This window comes from Monodelphis domestica, chromosome 6 (genome assembly GCF_027887165.1).
Source record: "Monodelphis domestica isolate mMonDom1 chromosome 6, mMonDom1.pri, whole genome shotgun sequence".
NCBI lineage: Eukaryota > Metazoa > Chordata > Mammalia > Didelphimorphia > Didelphidae > Monodelphis > Monodelphis domestica.
Window position 1 is genome coordinate 63,582,199 of NC_077232.1, and position 20,139 is coordinate 63,602,337.

Below are 20,139 nucleotides of genomic sequence, written 5' to 3' on the forward strand. Positions count from 1 at the left end.
AATGTGGGCGGGCAGTGGTCACTTTGGGGGCTGGCCGGGAGGTGGGAAGATTGAGGGGAGGAAAGGGATTTCTAAGCCTGCTTTTGTGGTAGCCGGCTTCTGTGGGTTCTGCGAGGAGAGTGCCCCTCTTCGGCCCATGGACAAACCCTTCCCTTTGGAGACAGACATCAGCCCCCGCGAGGAGGCCAAGGGGGCCCGAGACCGAACTCCTCGACTGCTGCAGGTTCTGGCCAAGTCTACTGGCACCTCAACCTTCACCGTTTCCGGACCCCGGTTGGGGGCTGCTGGGGTGGGGTGAATGACCTCCGCCCTGGAGGCCTAACCTGTGTCCCACCCCCAACCCCCTACTCTCAGGGACGGGGTGGGGCCTCAGTTTAGCTCTGCCCTTCTGTAAACTAAACGGTGTGGTCCGGGACTGACATGTTGCAAGGAGTCCTCTCTAGTTGGGTGGAGAGGCAAATAGCTTTAAGACCATCCCCAGCGGCCAGTCCAGCAAGCATTTAATAAATGCCTATGTGCAAGGCAGAGCCAAGACAAGAGTACGGTCCCTGCCTTCTAGGAGCCTGCATTCTAATGGGGGGTAGAAAGGATAGGAGGTGGGGCAGAGGCAACCTGTGAATCACTAGATATATACGAGATACATACAGAGTGTGATACATACAGCGTGCCGTCCTTTTTCAGTCGTTTTAGTCCCGGCTCACTCTTCTGGACCACATTTAGTTTTACTTGGCAAAGATACTGAAGTAGTTTGTAATTTCCTTCTCTGGCTCATTTTACAGATAAGAAAACTGAGATAGTTAAGTGATTTGTTCAGGTTCGCATATCTAATAAGTGTCTGAAGCCAGGTTTGAACTCAGGAAGATGAATCTTTCTGATCCCAAGCCCCGTCCTCTATCCACAGTCACAACTTTTTGTGACCCCGTGGATCATAGCACGACCATACAGGGTGTGGAGTTTTCTTGGCAAAGATTCTGGGCTGGTTTGCCTTTTCCTTTGTTAAATGCAGGCATCAGAAGGGGCTCCCTTGACCCCAGGGACACCTCAATTAGAAGCAGGTCTTGTGATATCTCTGGAAACTTATCCACTTCTAGAACCTTTGATTTGATCAGACTTTAATCACCTTGGTTCAGTCACTCCTCCAACCCCAGTTGCCAACTAATCTCATCTAGAGATTTTAATCTCACCAAATGTTAGTCATTTTTCCTTTGCTGCCCCCTCTGCTCCTTCTCCCCTGTTGAAGTTTATTTAAACTCTGTCCATTCCCTTTAGAGTGGTCCTCCAACGCTTGCTGTTGGGAGGAACTGCTGCGGTTCCTCTGCTCTGATTTAAAGACTCTTGTTGCTACTTTTTGTTTTCAGGTTGACAGAGTTAAACAGGCTTAAGTGACTTGCCCAGAACCACACAGCTAGTAAGCTCCTTGAGACTGCATTTGAACTCAAATTTTTTTGACCCTAGGCCCAAGGATGGGTAGATAGTAGCTAATCTGAAAGGAGAAGACACAGTAAGGTGGTTTAAGGCTGGCTTCATGAGGTGAATTTGAGTGAGGAGCTCAGAACAACCACTGAGGCTTCAGTTCTGTATGACTGGGAGGAGAGAGTGGTGAGCTCTCCAACACTAAGAAAGAAGCTCGGAAGAGGAAGTTTCTGGTGAAAGATGATGATACCTTCTTTGAATTTGTTGAGTTTGAGATATATGAAAGGCAGTTTAGGGGTGAAGAGAATCACATTTAGAAGGGATCAGTGATGACGTTTGGTTGTTGTTTTTTTAATCCCTTACCTTCCATCTTGGAATCTATACTAAATTTTGGTTCCAAGGCAGATGAGCAGGAAGGGCTAGGAAATCGGAGCTGTGTGACATCACACAGTTAGGCAGTGTCTGAGTCTAGATTTGATCCCAGGACCTCCAGTCTCCGGGTCTCACTCTCTATTCATTAAGCCACCTGCCAGTCCCCAGTTATGAAGTCATAACTACTGCCCTTGTCTATCCTTTCTTCATTTTACTCAGCTGTCACAGGAAGCCAGACCTTGATCAAAGCAGTGTAGTAGATAAAAGAACATACTTATTCAACACTTATTCAAAATTAGACAGATAGTAAAAGGTATGATTTGAATCCTTACCCACTGACTCCTCCTAATCCACCATTCCTTTCATTGTATTATTCCTAAAACAAGTTCAAGTTCTAGCTCCAACACATACCATCTGAGTGACCATGGACAAGTCACTTTACCTCATCAGTAAATAAAGAAAATGAGTATAATACTTTTAACACTAAGTACTGCAAGAGACTTGTGAGGAAAGCACTTTGTAAACTTTAAGGTGATAATATAATTATGAGTACTTATTAATTACCGTATCTAACTACTCCTTCCATATCTCTTAAATGTTAAGTTGACTTTATATGATTTGAGATTAGGCCTTTAGAAACTGTTCCTTTTGAGTCTCTAAGCAGCCTTCTGAGATGAATGGCACCTCGCTTACTACCTTGTTATTTTACTTTATTTTTCAATTTTATTTTATTATTCAATTTTTTAAAGCCCTTACCTTTCATCTTAGAATCAATACTGTGTATTAATTCCAAGGCAGAAGAACAGTAATGACTAGGCAATGGGAGTTAAGTGACTTGATCACTCAGCTAGGAAGAATCTGAGGATTTGAACTCAGGACCTGCAGTCTTTAGGTCTCTCGCTCTCAATCCACAGAGCCAGAAGGGACTTTAAAGGTAACCTGAATTCATCCCTTTCCTTACTTAGCAAATAAGAAAATTAAGGTCAGAGAGTTAGTGACTCACCCAAGATCACAAAAGCAGGTTATAGTTGCAGAGCCATTACTAAAACCCAGTTCTCCTGACCATTGTCAAATGTAGAATCTTGCTAGGCTACAAGTTTGGGGGGTTCTGGATTCTAGAATCAGTCTTAGTGATAATTATTTCCTAAATATCCTGTTTATACTTGTTTGCACATCCCATATTTATTTGTTAACCATTGCTCTCCTTTTAGATTGTAAGCTCCTCAAGGGCCAGGATTATCTTTTTGCCTTTTTGACCCAGGCACTTAGCATAGTGCCTGACATATTGTGAGGATGTTATAAATATTAGTAGTTGTGTTATAAGTCTAATAGAGTATAAAAATGAATTGGGAAGTGGAGAGTTGCATTAACCAGAGTCTGCTGCCAAGGAATGTGCTAGGTCATCTGTGAATAAAGGGAATGAATGGATACAGTCTATCAGATTATAGCTTTTACAGTAGCTCTTCTCACAAAGGCTAATCTAGTACAAGTAGGACCATTTTTTAAACTGTAATGTGCTGTGGAACAGAAGAGTTTGGGAGGTATTTACATTTTAAAGACCTACGGTTTGTTGGTTGGAGTTCATTTTCCCCAGGGGAAGGTAGGGTGGAGGAAAGAGGGAAAGATATCTAGGGAATATAAATGTCCATTTTAGAAGGTCAAAATTATTTTTAACTTCATATGAAAAAAAGGAAAAAGTCTTCTCTTTCATGGGTTAAAAACTTAGGCAAAATCACAGATCATATCAGAGTTAGACAAAATATATCCAGTGCACACCTGAGAATGTAGAAATCATTTCATTTGACAGGTGGCATTTTCATTTCTTCAGCAGATTTAGAGGCTTTAGTATCATTACAGCTTTGTCAAGCAGCAATTACCAACTGGAGTCTCATTAGGTCATTCATTTTACCTGATTACATCAGCTCTATGGATTATTGGGGAAACCATTCAAATTATCATCTTGACCACACTTGTGAGGATTAGTTTCTGTAATCTATTAAAAAGGGAGAGAAAATTTAAAAGCTAGCTGCAGAGTTAAAATGCTGGGAGAAGATGCTGTTTGTTACTACAAGCTCTTCTGAACAAACCACCAGGAATGAAAAGAATGTTTTTGTTCTTATTAAATCCCAATCCTTACTATTAATCCTAATAATTTTAATATTGTAAGAATGTAGACAGGAAGGAGCCTTAGAGATCACTGAGCCAAACTACTTTATTTTACAGATGAGGAAACTGAGATCCAGAGAGGTGGAGTGACTTAGCTGCTCAGGGTCACATCGAGCAAGTAAGTATAGCTCAAATTTAAACCCAGTTCTCTTTACTCCAAATCTCTTGTTCTTTCTGGTCTATTCTTCAGTTTCACAATTCTCTTGGAAAAAGTGGACATTTTGCATAGAGTTCTAATTTCCTAAAGACCATCACCTTATGTAGATTTTAAACATCTCTTTTATGGGACTATTTTCACTTTATTAGGAACTTAACAGTTTGCTGTAGTGGGAAGCCATCCTTAAAGTTATAGGTACCTTCTGTAGTCTGAAGAGCCTCCATTTATTTACTTCAGTTGGAAAAATGTGTGATTCCAGGGAGGTGGGGGTGAGGGTGAGTAATGATCATGGATAGCAATACCTTAAAAATTATTTCAGCTAGAATATTCATCCTTTTGGTTCACATTCCTTCAGGTCTGAACCTCTCCACACTTGCCTGGGCTAGTTTGAAGATGATTGACACAAGTGCATGCATCAGGCCATGCTTGAAGCCATCAGAGCTTGCAGTATGGCTGATAGGACCTTTGGAAATCCAACATCACCTCCATACAATGATGAGGCAATAGCCATGGACTTTAGTAGAGGTTGGAAATGCTCCTTAATTACATAGTTTCATGATCAGTCCTGAATTTGCCAATATAATTATAGGTATACCCTGACTTTAAGAAAAGCCAAACTTATGAAAGAATTCTTTTAAATATTATGTTTATTTATATCTCTATTCCCAACCTTGTGTTCCATTTCTGATATAAATAGTTCTGATAATTGTTTGATCATTATCAGTATGGGGAAGCACCAGCTGTTGCTCCCTTCCTCTAGCACAACTGATATAAGGGGAAGATTAGTGAGGCAAGGAGGTATTGGTGTGTTTAAATTCTATTCCCTGTTATCTGTTGGGACGTTTGAATAAGTTGCTTCTTTTTCAAATTTCCTAACAGATAACAAAGTTTCTTAACTTGAAGGAATGAGAAAGGTAATACTGGCCACATGGTTTTGAAAAACTAAGCCTACCAGTCTTGGTAGGAGTCTGCTTTGAGACATAAAGCAGCTTTGTTGAGTGAGACTTTTGCTCATTTATCACTGGGCAGTGGGAAAGGTACTATTCTATTGCCATCTTCCCCTGTTCCTCATCAGTCATGCTGTCTCAAAGGGTAGCTACTTGTCTACTAGGACACACATCATCATGGAAAGAGTCAGAGCGACACACAGAGAGACAAAAGCAGACATATATGAGGAAAAGAAGCATCAGAAAAAAGAGCTGTCTATGGATTCAAGAAAGAAGTAGCCAGAGGTATTTGCCTGTACTTCCAGTTCCCATGGAGGTTGAAGCTGGCAGATCTCTTGAGCTTAGAAGTTTTCAGCTGCAGTAAGTTATGCAAATTGGATGCCTGAACTAAGTTCAATATCAGTAGAATGAGAGTCTTGGAGAATGAGGCCACCAGAATGTCTAAGGAAGGGTGAACCAGCCCAGGATGGAAATGGAGCAGACCTGTGCCAATCAGTAGTGGAAGTGGGTCGGTGGATAGCCCTGTGTTTCCAGTCTGGACAAGATAAGGAGATTCACTCTTGAGAAAGAAGGGGAGAAAGGTTTGAAAAAAAGAGAGAGATACAGACAGAGTTTGGTACCTTTCAGTGCTTGAGTTATGAGTTGCCCTGGCCATATATGTTCTCTCTACTTGTATGCTTCACCTTACATGTGAAATATACACTTGTGCTTACTCTAGCACATTCATGATGTGTGTATCTGTTTGTAGGAAAGCATATCCTAGATTTATAGGTTTTCTGGCCTTTTAAAAAGCAATTTTATTGTTTTGTTCTTTTTTATTCTATTCTTTATTCTATTCTAGTCTGTAATTTTTTAAGATTTGTTAGATTTGTTTCTATTTTTCTATTCTATTTCTATTTTTATGTTCTATTTATTCTATTCTGTTCTATTGTTCTTTTTATGCCTTCCTACTTAATGCTTTTGCTTTGAGCTGATTTTGTCTATTGACTGACTATTAAAGGTACATGTACCTCTAGGGTTTCATAAGTGAGTTTTAGAAGTATAGATCCCTAGATTATCTTTGAACCTGGGAGCAGTTACCCCCATGGGGAACTAACTTTCAAATCTGTGAGTGCCAAGCTGGAAGTATATGTGTGTGTGTGTGTGTGTTGGGGGCAGGGTGCCCTTGTGCCACCAGGTAACATCTAACCATAGTCAGTGTGTATTCGTCTTGATTGATTTTTCTTTATTCTCCCACTTTGTATAAGTTTTTCCTTTGCTTTGTATTCTTTGTATGTACCATTTTTGTGACTCATTAATATTTCATTATATTAATATGCTCAAACCCCAAAGACCCATTTTGATGTTTCATTGTAGTGTGGAGGTAACCCTAGGTCCTAAAAGACTGCTAATGGAGTAAAGGCTCTGATAGGTCCTATTGAACTAGACAAACCTAGAATCCAAGGTAATTGATGGACTATATTTCCTTTGTTTGACCAAAATTTAAGTAGGTTATCCATTATATTTAAATTTGTATCTACAAGTTCTTATTTTCCATAAAGTTTATTAATAATCACTTGAGATATAAAAGGTAGATAAGCATAGATTTAAAGTCTCTTCCTTACTCTAAGTTTGACCACATGTCGCCCCTCCTACAGGAATCTCCTTCATTTGTCCATCACCTCTCTGCTCCTATAAGTACTCAGTGCCAAAAAGACCTAGGTGGACTCCACCCACTCTCTTTTATTTACGTTTCCAGACTCAGTGCTGGCATGTGGAGAATGTTGATGAACTGAGTTGGCAATCCAGGAGGGGGAGGGGATGAAATTCCCTCTACCCCAAACCCCCTGTGATCCTTTGGGAGACCAGTCTCCCCAATGGATCATTTAAACATAACTATCTTATATCTCTAAATATCTTTTAGCTAAAAGCACATATAATACTGTACTTTCTAAGAGGAAACTATAATAGAGATAAGAGGGAAATAAAAGAAGAAGAAAGCAAAAAATGATTGATAGATACATTGACAAAATGCCAATTAGGGAGCAATCCTCTTTGTCATAAGAGTTTACATTCAGAATACGTATCTTCAACCCCCTTCAGTTCAGTTAATTATATCACAAAGTTCATTCTGGATCTTTTGATGCAGTGTGTGACTTCTTGCAGGCATCTTTATAGCCCCTTCTCCAAAAAAATCCGCTTTCTTGATTTGGGATGTTGGCAATTTTCTTTTCCTGAAATTTCTCCAAAAGATTTTAAATCTTGGATTTTAGGATAATTACACATAGCTATCAGGTTATTTTTTTTAAGCCACAGCAATTCATTAGATCATTTACTAAGTTGTTAGACAAGTGAACTTTTTCAGTAGAGGAAGCATGCATATAGATCAGCCTATACATTCCTGAAATATTGAAATGATAGTATCCTCACTCTCTGGTAAGGGCCCTAGAAGAACAACATTGGATCAGAAGTTATAGGCCACTTCTGTCAACTTGTTGAATGTTGCTAAAGTGTTCCCCCAAATACTCTTAATTATAGTTCCACAGTAATTAGCATCCTTATTTCACTACAGTGCCACCAATGTTGAATTTTATAGTTTTTAGTAGGTAGAGCACATGGAGTTGGGAAGACCTGAGTTCAAATCCAGCCTCATATATTTACTATCTATGTAATCTTGGGCAAATCATTTAACCTTTTTGGTGCCTCAGTTTCCTAATGTGTAATTTCTATTAAATTAATTATGTTTTATTATTATATTATAATTTTTATATTATGTCTTATATAATATATTAATTATAATTTAATTAATTTCAAAATTAAAATAGTAATTTTACTAATGTGTAAAATGGGAATAATAGCACTTACCTTTCAGAGCTATAATAAAGGTAAGATGAGATGATAATTTTAAAGAACTCTGCAAACCTTCAAGATAAGATACCTACTAACTAGTTATATATAGAAATGAAAATTTTTTTATGTTGTAGTTTATTTCTATTTATTTTGTTAAATACTTCCCAAATATACATATTTTTATTTGAAATTTTTACTTAATTAATTTAGAATATTTTTTCATACTTACATGATTCATGTACTTTCTCTCCCCTCCTCCCACCCCTCTCCCACAGACAATGAGCAACTCCACTGGGTTTTACATGCCATTGATCAAGACCTATTTTCATATTATTGATATTTGTCTTAGAGTGACCACTTAGAGTCTACATCTCCAAACATATCCCCATTGACCCATGTGATCAGGCATTTGTTTTTCTTCTGTGTTTCTACTTCCACAGTTCTTTTCTCTGCATGTGAATAGCTTTCTTTCTCTTAAGTTCCTCAGAATTGTTCTGGATCATTGTGTTGCTGCTAGTAGAAAAGTCCATTACATTAGATTATACCACAGTATATCGGTCTCTGTGTACAATGTTCTCCTGGTTCTGCTCCTTTCACTTTGCATCAATTCCTGGAGGTCGTTCCAGTTCACATGGAATTCCTCCAGTTCATTATTCCTTTTAGCACAATAGTATTCCATCACCAACATATACCACAATTTCCATTCCCCAATTGAAGGGCATCCTCTCTAAAAATGAAAAATTTGGGGTAGATTTTTCATATATTTGACTATTTTGCTAATGTTATTTATTGTGTCAGTTTTTTTGTTGAGTTGCAAGATTTTCTGAATATACAATCATATCATCTTCGAGCTTTCAAAGGAAAGCTTAAAAACTGGTTTTATCCTCTCTTGCTTCTCTCTTTATAAATTGATACTACTAATAATCATTTCTTCTTCTTCTGAAGACTTTGAAAACAAGTTTATATCCTAAATTTGTTTGGATCAGTGTTGACCTTAGCTACCATTACTTTACATTTGGCAAATAAATGATGTATTTACTGACTAAGGTGTTTTCTGGGCTGTTTTGATTTTCTTGTTATGGTAATTTAATTGTTTTATAGTAGTTAAACTTTTTTCCAAATTATTTTAGTAGGCTTCTATGTTATTTCTATTGTCTATTGCCCACTTTCATTGTTAAATATTTGTTTAAATTGTTCATGGTTCAATTGTTTCAAATGGATATCATGCTTTTTTCTCATTATTAGGCTTCTAGTTTTTTAAACTAATTTTCATCTTTGTTCTGACAAGTTAATGGTTTTATGCAGAAAACTGATTCAAGATTGACCACATCAACAATGAGTTTTTCTATATGTTAAAATAAAATAAATTTTATTTTTATTATTTTGGGGGGTACTTGCTATATTCCACCAGTTCTTTTCTACTAAAAAATTATCCAAGGTTTAAAGATATAAAGTTTCTGTATAGTTTACAAATCTTTAGGTTCTCTAATTTCTTCTTCCTGGATCAGACTTCTTCCTAATATGTTTCTTACCATCTTTTTTCCTACCTTTGCAACCAATTTGCCAACTTTTATGTCAATTTAAGTTGGAAGTGTAATAAAAATTTTTGAAGAATTTTATAGAATTTCCTACATTTTTGGAACCCATATTGATCTGTGAACTGCAATTATTTTCAAGGTTTTCTTTTTGCAAATACTTGCCCCTGAATACTCAGCATAAAGTGACCAAATATTTCATGAAGTAATGTTTCTTGTTTCCTTTAGGCATATAATTAAACCAATTCTACCAACTCCTTTCTCTATCCTTCAAAGGAACCCCTATAATCCATTCTTTCATTTGACTGCAACTTCCTTCTTTCTTCCATTTTAAAAGGATTCAATTTCTGTAGCAAGATATTCATTTGTTAGTCTTTGGATAAGATTCTTGCACTCAGAGTACCAACAGCCAAGTTAAAGTTTATATACTGTCTGAAAACTCTAATTCTTAGCACCACTTGGAAGAAAGCTTGGCAAGAGACCCAATTAAACAAAGTCATTCAGAGGGCATTTATGGATAAAAATGGAAGAACAACAAACAGGAAAAAAAATGGAAAAGATTTGCAAAGATTTTTTAGCAAATTCATCACCAAAGATAGTAGAACTGCCAGATTTAAAGACTAACACCCCAGGCCCAGATGTACTTATAAAGGAGGTTATATATGTGGGAAGGTACAACAAAACTAGATAGACAGTTTTATAACATATTTATCAAATATGCCTTTTATATAAAAATAATAAATGTCTACAAATTTATAATGTGCCTGAACTAGGGTAGTGACTGTGTGAACAGAAAGGACAGGATGAGTATGTGAGAGAGATGTTAAAAAGATAGATTGGATAGGATTTAGCAACTGACTGAAATGTAGCATGCTGGGAGTGCAAAATCAAGAGTGACGTAGTGATACTTGCCAGTCTTTTTTCCACATTACTCTTTTCTTAATATTCTTTGATCTAGACAGTCTGGCTTACTGCCAGGCACATAGTTGTAAACTGTGATTAGAAGGATAGATATTCTTGACAGTAATTGGGAAATTTAGAAGAGAGGTGAGCTAGTTAGGAAAGATAATGAATTCTGTTTTGGACATGTTAAATTTGTGAACCCTATGGGATCTTTAGTTAGAGATGTTTAAAAGGCAGTATGTGACATGTGACTGGAGCTGAAGAGAGAGAGGCTGGATATAGAAATCTGTGAGTCATCTGCATAGATAGTAGTTGAACTTGGGATACCTGATGAGATCCCTGAGAGAGACTGTAGAGAGAAAAGAAATGCAGACCCAGTATAGTTCCTTAGGATACTGCTTTGTAGATTAATTTGAGGTTTGGTGGCACTAGCCCCCCTTCATTACTACTTTAAAAAATATTTCCATTGAGATTCTAGACCTTTTGTTCTTTAAATGAATGTTTACTGTTTTTCCTAGTTTTATAAGGTATCACCTTAGTCTTTTGACAGGTTTATCACAAAATCCACAAATTGTATTGTATTATAATTTTTACTTTAGGTTCATCATTAGATCTAGAGCCAAAAGGGATTTTAGAGACCATTTAGTCCAACCACCTCATTTTACAGATGAGGAAACTTATGATACCCAAGAAGGTTAAGTGAGTTGACTAAGGTCATGCAGTAATAAGCGTCACATATGCAGAATTTTCAGTGACTTTCCAGTCATTGCTTTCTCTACTTTATCATGATTCCTGAAACTATATTAGCAAGTCTCAGTCATTAACACTGGCTTTTCCTTCAATTATTTAAATAATTATTTAAAGAATGTTTTGTAAGTATACACATCTTGAGGGAACCTTGATAGATTGACTCAAATATTTTATGCATTTAGTAATTATCTTGAATGGAATTTTCTTGTTTCTGATGTTCCCTTGCATTTTCTTAGTGCTATGTAAAAATGTTCTTGATTTTTTTGTGGATGTGTTTTGTCCTGCTACTTCACTGAAGTTATTGTCAGTTTACTTAGTGATTTTCTGTTTTTTTTTTGTCTTCTTAAAAATCCTTTCTGTATCAGTTCTAAAACAAAAGAGTAGTAAGGGCTAGGCAATTGGGGTTAAATGACTCACCCAAGGTCATAAAGCTAGGAAATACCTGAGGCCAGATTTTCTCTGAGGTTTTCTAAGTAAATCATCAAATTACCAACAGATGGGGATAGTTTCATCTCTTTTTTGCTTATTCTTAATGAATTTTTCTTTTTCTCGCTATTACTAGTGTTTCTAGATTTATATCAAATAACAGTGGTGAAAAGGGGCATCTTTGCCTTGCCCCTATATTTATTGTGAAAGCTACTAGTGTTTTTCCATTGCAAATAATTATCATATTTAATTTTAGATATATACTTTTATCAGGTTAAAAATGATGTCTCTTTGCCTATACTTTGTAAGGTTTTGATTATAAATGAATGCTTAATTTTGTGAAGTGTTTCCTCATCTTTTAATGCAACCATTGATTTATAATGTTTTTGTTTTTAATGTGATCAGTTATGGCAGTTATTTTTCTAATATTAAACTATTTTTTTTGCAATCCTGATCATGAAGAGTAATTGAGATCAGGGAAATTTGATCATAGATAATAATTTTTTTCCATATATTTCTGCAATTCACCAGAGACTTTAAATATCTTTTTATAGATCACTAGCTACTTCAGTGGGAGACAAGGACAAGAAGATAACTTTAGTGGAGAACACATCTGCATGGGTTCTAGGTCTAGATCTTTTTTTATCTGATTAAATTTCTCTACCACTTTGAGTATATTGTTATTTTTAATTTTTTAGTTTTTTAAATTTATTTTTAAAATTAATTAATAATTGCCATTTTCTCATTTAATTAATTAATTTTATTTATTTAAAATTAATTTAGTTAATAATCACAGTTTTCTCATTTAATATGTAACCCATTTGCTGTTTTGTTCTAGTATAAATGTAGAACTCAATGTTGGCATATTTTGGGTGGTAATTATAATTTATCTCAATGGGTCTAATCTCTTAGTTTCCTGGATACTTTTAAGTATATCTCATACCTTACAAATAGAAGGAAACCATAGTAAGGTACTTAGTACTTTAATACTTTAGTACATAGTAAAGTAATACAATTTTTAATTAGGTAAGATTGTAAGTAGTATCTTAGTGTTAGTTCCTGAGTAAGTGGGATTTCATTTCTGCCCATCTTCTCAAAGATGTGAACTTCTAAAATGGGGGAAACATGGCATAGTCTGATATATAGCTGTCGATAGTATATTTTCTCTTTATCTAGATGTCTACTCCCATTAGCAGCTGGAATCTGTAGTTTGAGTCTTCTCTCTGGTGCTAATACTATGCTCACATTTTTAAATGCTCTCACAATCTGGCTTTTCCTTTTCATCAAACCTTCTTCTAGTCATTTCTCAGGTACAACGAGAATGTCCCAATACCACAGGCATATAGGATCATAGGAAATGGAATCCTGAACAATTTCCCCAATGAATGAAATGCAGTCCATTCTCCTGATTGTCTCTAAAAAAATTATACACACATATAAATCTATATGGCAATAATAATATCTTCCTTTCCCTAACATTCAAGAATGTTGTTAGGATTAAAAAAATGAGGTATGGGATGTAAAGTTCCATAGAAATGCAAGGCATAGTAATAATACAACTAGAGGGTGGAGCCAAGATGGTGGCTTAGTAGCAGCAAAAGTTGGAACCACTTCAATAATCCTCTCAAACTAATTTTAAAATAGTGCCTCAAGACAATTGGAGTCACAGAATCAACAAGAGGAATGGAGTAAGGTGGCTCTCCTGTGGAAAACAACTTGGAATATAGGCATCAAGAGCCTGTTTTCATGAGATAAGGTAGAACTGAAATTAGAACTGCTCACAGAGGAGCACAGGACTCCCAAATTCTGAACCTCAACACAAGTCAACTTTGAGATCCCAGGACCCTGCCTAAGTTAACTGCAGAGTACCCTATACCCACTCCTTGAAAGCCCAAGCCCTGGCACCAGCCAACAGGGAGGCCCCACAAAGTTTGTTGCACTTGGCCTTTTCAAGCCTACTCTGTGGAAAAGACCCTAGCTTAAATGGTCATTAAAAAAAAAGAAGCTCTCCAAGCATTCCTGAAGAAAAAGCTAGGGCAGAAGTGAAATCCCACTTATTTAGGAACTGACACTAAGATACTACTTGCAATCTTACCTAATTAAAAGTTGTATTACTTTACTATGTACTAAAATATTAAAGTACTAAGTACCTTACTATGTTTTCCATCTATTAGTAAGGTGTGAGCTACACTTAGAAGTACCCAGGAAGCTAGGAAACTAAACAAAATATCTCCCACTGCTTTGAGTCCAGCCAGCCATCAGCAGAGGAGACTGAATCTGCAGCTTTCAGAACTTCCAGCCCACAGGCAAAAAAGGGGCTAGGAAAATAAGCAAACAGCAAAATAAACACATAACCATGGAAAATTTCTATGGAGACAAAAAAGAGCAAGGCACTTATTCAGTAGGGAACAGTGAGATCAAAGGAACCACATGCAAAACTTCAAGGAAAAATGGGAATTAGCTTCAGGTACTGAGTCTCAAAAAGGTATTCACAAATCAAATAAGAGAAGTGAAATAAAAATGAGAAAGAGAATGAAAGCAATGCAAAAAGTAAAAACAAAAAGCAAAATTGGTCAAATGGAAAAGAGGCACAAAAATCCAATGAAGAAAAGAGTTGCACAAAAAGTAGAATTGACCAAATGGAAAAGGAAGATCAAAAGGTCATGGAAGAAAAGAATTATTTAAAAATTAGAATTGACCAAATAGATGCTAGTAACTTCTTGAATTATCAAGAAGCAATAAAACAAAATCAAAAGAATGAAAAAAAAATGAAATTGAATTGAAATCATTGAAAAGACAACAGATCTGGAAAATAGATCCAGGAGAGACAATCTAAGAATTTTTGGACTATCTGAAAGTCATGATTAAAAAAAATTCCTAGACATCATATAACAAGAAATTATCAAAGAAAACTGCCCTGACATCCTTGAACAAGAGGGCAAAAGAGAAATTGAAAAAATCCACAGATCACCTCCTGCAATAAATGTCCAAATGATAACTTCCAGGAATATTATAGCCAAACTCAAGAATTCCCAGGTCAAGGAGAAAATACTTCAAACAACCAAAAAGAAACAACTCAAATATCATTAAGCCCTGGTCAGGATTACATAGGATATGGCAGTTTCTACATTGAAGATGCTCCTAGTAGGCTTGGAATATGATATTCTGAAAGACAAGGGAACTGGGTTTACAATCAAGAATAACCTACCCATCAAAACTGTCTATATTTTTTCAGGGGAAAAAAATGGTCATTAAAAAAAAATAGATCTCCAAGCATTTCTGAAGAAAAAGACCAAACCTAAACAGAAAACTTGATGTCCAAATACAAAATTCAAGGAAAGAATAAAAAGGTAAGTAAAAAAGAAGAAATTTAAGGAACTCAATAAAGTTGAATTGTCTATATTCCAACATGGAAAGATGATATTTATAACTCTTAAAATTTTCTGTCATCATAGTAGTTAGAAGTATACATAGATGAAGGGGGTGGTAATAAGCTGTTTAGGATGATATGCAAAAAAATCAAAGGGTGAAAAAGGATTGCACAGAGAGAAAAGGAAAGAGAGAGATTAAAATAAGATCAATTATATCACATAAAGAGGTACAGGAAAAAATTGGGAAGGATGGGTGGTAATGGGAGATATATAAACCTTACTCTCATCAGAATCAGCTCAGATTGGGAATGACAATGAGAGTCATTGGGGTATAGAATCTCATCTTACTATATACAGAAGTAGAAGGAGAATAAGAAAGGTGGTGGTGAGGAGGGGAGTAATATAAGGGAGAGAGAATGGGGGAAGTAATTAAAAGACTATAGAGAAGCAGAAGGGGAATAAGAAGGATGTTGGTAAGAGGAGTAATTAAAAGCAAAACACTTGTGTTCAGGGATAGAGTGAAAGGAGAAAGGGCAGGATTAAAAGGGGGAAACAAGATGGAGGGGAATACACAGATGGTAATCATAACTGAATGTAAATGGGATGAATTCATCCATAAAACAAAAGCAGATATCAGAGTGGATTAAAAACCAGAATCCTATGATATTTTGTTTACAACAAACACATTTGAGACAGGTAAACATACACAGAATAAAGGTAAGAGTATGAGATTTAAAAAAAGCAAGAGTAGCAATCATGGTCTCAGACAAAGCTAAAGCAAAAATAGATCTGAATAAAAGAGATAAGCAAGGTAAGTACATCTTAATAAAAAAGTAGTATAGACAATTAAGTAATATCAGTACTTAACATATATACAACAAATAATATAGCCTCCAAATTTTTAAAGAGAAAATTAATGGAACTTAAGGAGGAAATAGTAAAATAATTCTAGTGGGGGAACCTCAACCTACCCCTATCAGAACTAAACAAATCTAACCAAAAAATAAACAAGAAAGAAGTAAATGAAGTGAATGAAATTTTAGAAAAGTTTGATTTAATAGATATCTGGAGAAAATTGAATCAGGATTAAAAGAAATATACCTCTTTTTAGTAGTAAATAGTACATATACAAAAATAGTATGTATACAATGTTACATATACAAAATGTACAAATGATTCATATATAAAAATTGACCATGTACTAAGGCATAAAAACTTCACAGCCAAATGCAAAACAGCAAAAATAATAAATACAACCTTTTTAGATCACACTGCAATAAAAATTATAATCAATAAGGGTTCATGGAAAGACAAATAAAAAATTAATTGGAAACTAATTTTTCAAAAGGAGTAGGTCAAAGAACAAACCATAGAAACAATCACTGATTTCATTAAAGAGCATACCAATGGGGAGATAACATATCCAAATTTCTGGTGTAAGGGGTAAATTTAGGGGTTTTTGACTAATATACTTATGGTCACCAGGGATTAATCAAAATCCCAATAAAGATACTCAAGTCAATTTGGGAATTTTATGGTGATTTAATTAATATAGAGGGAAGGAATTAAGAAGAAGAGAGAGGGGAAAGGGTATAAGATTTCTCTGGCCTTGCCTGAGCCAAGGGGAGTTTGGAGACCTCTGAGATGAGGGTCCTCCTAGGAGGATAGTGTTTTAGGAAAGGTAAAGGAAAGAAAAAAAGGAATCAGCCTAAACCCAGAGAGAGCTCAGGGAAGGCTCCTCACCTGACCCACAAACCGATAGTCGAATCCAACGTCTCCAAGAGAGAGACCCTGAGCTCAACTCCTCCGCTGCCCAAGAGAGCCCAGCAAGCAGAAGTGAGGAGAATATATAGACTGTTTTTTACATCACTTCATGTGTCTCACATGTACCAATGGTAGCTTAAGCTTGACTCAGGACAGCCCAGGGGGTCTGTCAGTTGTTTCTTATTTGTCATTTGCTAGCACATGTCTGTCATAGGCTATCTTTCTCAACACTTACTCCTTAAGTAGGGGTGTTGACATTCCTGTTTGTTAGGATTTTAAAGATTTAATCAGGGTGGAGCAAATCTAAAATTCACGCTGGGATATAGCCAAAACAGTACTAAGGGGAAATTTTATATCCCTAAATTATTATATCAATAAAATAGAGGGAAAACAGATCAATGAATTGAGCATACAACTAAAAAAAAACTAGAAAAAGAACAAACTACAAATCCCCAATTAAAGTCTAAATTTCAAATCCTAAAAATCAAAGGAGAAATTAATAAAATTGAAAGTAGAGGAACTATTGAACTAATTAATAAGGGTAGGAGTTAGTTCTATAAAAAGAGAAATGAAGCAGCACTTGTTAATTTGGTTTTAAAAAAAAGAATCAAATCACAAATGAAAATGATGAAGTCATCTCCAATGAAGAAGAAATTAAAGCAATTATTAAGAGCTATTTTGCCTAATTACATGATGATAAATCTCAGAATCTAGTTGGAATGGATGAATATTTAGAAAAACATAAATTGTCCATTTTAACAAAAGAAGATATAGAATACTTAAATAATCCCATCTCAAAAAAAGAAATTGAACAACCATCAGTGAACTCCCTAAGAAAAAATCCCCAGGGCCAGATGGATCCATAAGTGAATTCTATCAAAGAAAAATTAATGTTAATACTATATAAGCTATTTGGCAAAATACGCAAAGGAGGAGGCCTACCAAATTCTTTTCATGACACAAATATGGTGCTGATACCTGAGTCAGAAAGAGCAAAAACAAGAGAAAGAAAATTACAGACCAATTTCCTTAATAAATATTGATGCAAAAATCTTAAATAAAACTCTAGCCAAGAGACTATAGCAACATATCATGAAGATTATTAACTATAACCAGGTGGAATTTATAGCAGGAATGAGAGGCTGGTTTAATATTAGGAAAACTATCAGCATAATTGACCATAGCAATAACCAAACTAACTGAAATCATGACTATCTCAATAGATACAGAAAAAACCTTCAACAAGATACAAAATTCTTATTAAAAACACTAGAAAGCATAGGAATAAATGTGTCTTTCTTTAGAATAATAAGTGGTATCTATCTAAAATGATCAGCAAGTATCATCATTTTACAAATATGTTTTGCATGATAATACATGTATAATCCAGATTGTATCACCTGCCAGCACTGGGAGGGGGAAGGGAGAAAGGGAGATAGATTCAAATCATATAACTTAGGAAAACTTGTATGGAAATTTATTATTACATGTAATTAGTAAAAAAAAATAAAAGTTTTGTTTTTTAAAAGAAGTGGGAAAAAGAGATTTGAACTGGGAGAATAAACAGACCAGTATTTGGAATCAGGACTTGAGAGCAATAAGAGTTAGTGGGTCTTTGCAATGTAGATTGGGAAACTAGACAATGAAACTTATTAGAATCACTCTGTTCCATTTATGGTATTCTTGTTTGTTCGTGTATGAAATCTGTCTGGTAGTCTAGCAGATTATAAGCCCTATGAAGGCAAGGACTTTGCCTAAAGCTGGCACAGTAGATAAAATACTGGACCTGAAATCAGGAGTTATTCAGCCTCAGATACTTATTAAATACAGGGCAAATCACTTAACTATTGTCTGCCTCAATTTTTCTCAACTATGAAAGGGGATAAGAATAAATAATTGCCAGGATGTTTGTGAAGATCGGATGAGATATTTATAATATTTATAATGTATTTAGCACAGTCTGACAAAAAAAGTAGGTGCCTAATAAATGCTTATTTCTATCTTTAACAAAATAATAATTATACAGTTAAAGTTTAATAGCCACTACTATTAGAAAAGCTATTAGAAATTAAAATCAACCATCATGAAATTCTAGCAAAAGTTGATACAGAAATAATTTGATTTACATGTATATACACACATATTTTTTCTGGGTTACACATGTATTATCATGCAAAACATATTTCCATATTCATTTTTGTAAGAGAATACTCATCTAAAATGAAAACCCCAAAATAACCAAATAAACTAAAATTTAAAAATCATATGCTTTGATCTGCATTCTGACTCCCAACAGTTCTTTCTCTGGAGGCATATATCTGTATTTTAAGGAAATGGTTTTTTTATATAAAGTAAGAAACAGTAGATAGAGAGCTAGACCAGGAGTCAGGAAAGCCTAAACTCAAATCTGACCTCAGACACTTAGTAGCTGTGTAACCCAGGATGAGCAATTTTTGCCTCAGTTTCCTCATCGGTAAAACAAGGATAATAATAATAGCACCTACTGCTTAGAGTTGATGTGAATATAAAAAAAGGTGATATTTATAAAATGCTTTGCAAGCCTTAAAGTGCTTTCTACAGTTGGGTCCTAATAAGTGTGAATAATGCATCCTCTGAAGTGGTTTTATGTATTCAAATTGCACCATTCAAAGATATAATTATATAAAATGTGGTCACTGACTCCAGCCCTATGGAAATATGTTCTGGAAATTTGAATAATGCAACCACATTAAGGGATTCCTTATTCCTATTGATGAGGACTGTAAATGCTAATTCTTCTTATTGTTATTATTATGAAAAAAATTCTCACAGCCTAGCTGATTGTCTATAGGCTTTGTCATTCTAAATAACAGTATCATTTTTTGCTTATTGCATAGATACTGTGCTGGCTTAGCAGTTTGTTTGCTTTCTAAAAAACTAAAGGAAATTTTTTGCTTAAAAAGATGATAATTTGTTTATATTGGGCTTCTGTATACATTTCCTGACAGGCCCTTGATGGCAGCACTGGAACAACTTCAGGGAACTATTTACTTCTGTTTATCCTTTCCAGATATCACATTGTCTCCCCCTCCATACCACCTACAGATTGCTGTCTAGGGCCTTTTGTAAATGTTTAAAAATGTTAAAATATAGAGAGCTATCTGTTTCAGTAACTCACTAGCAAAAGGGCAAAGCCCAAAGTGTGAGTAAGGGTGCTAGAAATGTATATTCTTAAGGATCTAATCTTATAAGTCATCCCACTTTTAAAAAATTCTTATCTTCTGTCTTAGAATCAATACTAGGTATTGGTTCTAAGGCAGAAGAGTGGTAAGGGCTAGGCAGTTAAGGTTTAAGTGACTTGCCCAGGGGCACCCAGCTAGGAAGTATCCGCTTAGCTGTGCATGTTACCCTGCTTTAAAGAAATGCAAGATAGTAGATTGCATGGAATAGTGGGAAGAGTGCTGGACATGGAGCAGAAAGATCTGTGTTTAAACCCAAACCCTGCCATTTATTAGCTTTGTAAATTT

General features: G+C 35.4%; 1 protein-coding gene across 2 annotated transcripts in view; it reads left to right on the plus strand.

Moving 5' to 3' along the window:
* Positions 1-14: 14 nt before the first annotated feature.
* DENND2B (DENN domain containing 2B) overlaps positions 15-20,139 on the plus strand; it is a 277,741-nt gene continuing 257,616 nt past the window's right edge. The window contains exons 1-2 of one of the 2 annotated variants that reach the window (XM_056802123.1): positions 15-289; positions 4,009-4,069. The gene's annotated coding sequence lies outside the window, so the exon portion shown is untranslated. The remainder of the gene's footprint in view (positions 290-4,008; positions 4,070-20,139) is intronic. The other variant, XM_056802119.1, reaches the window with a different exon arrangement.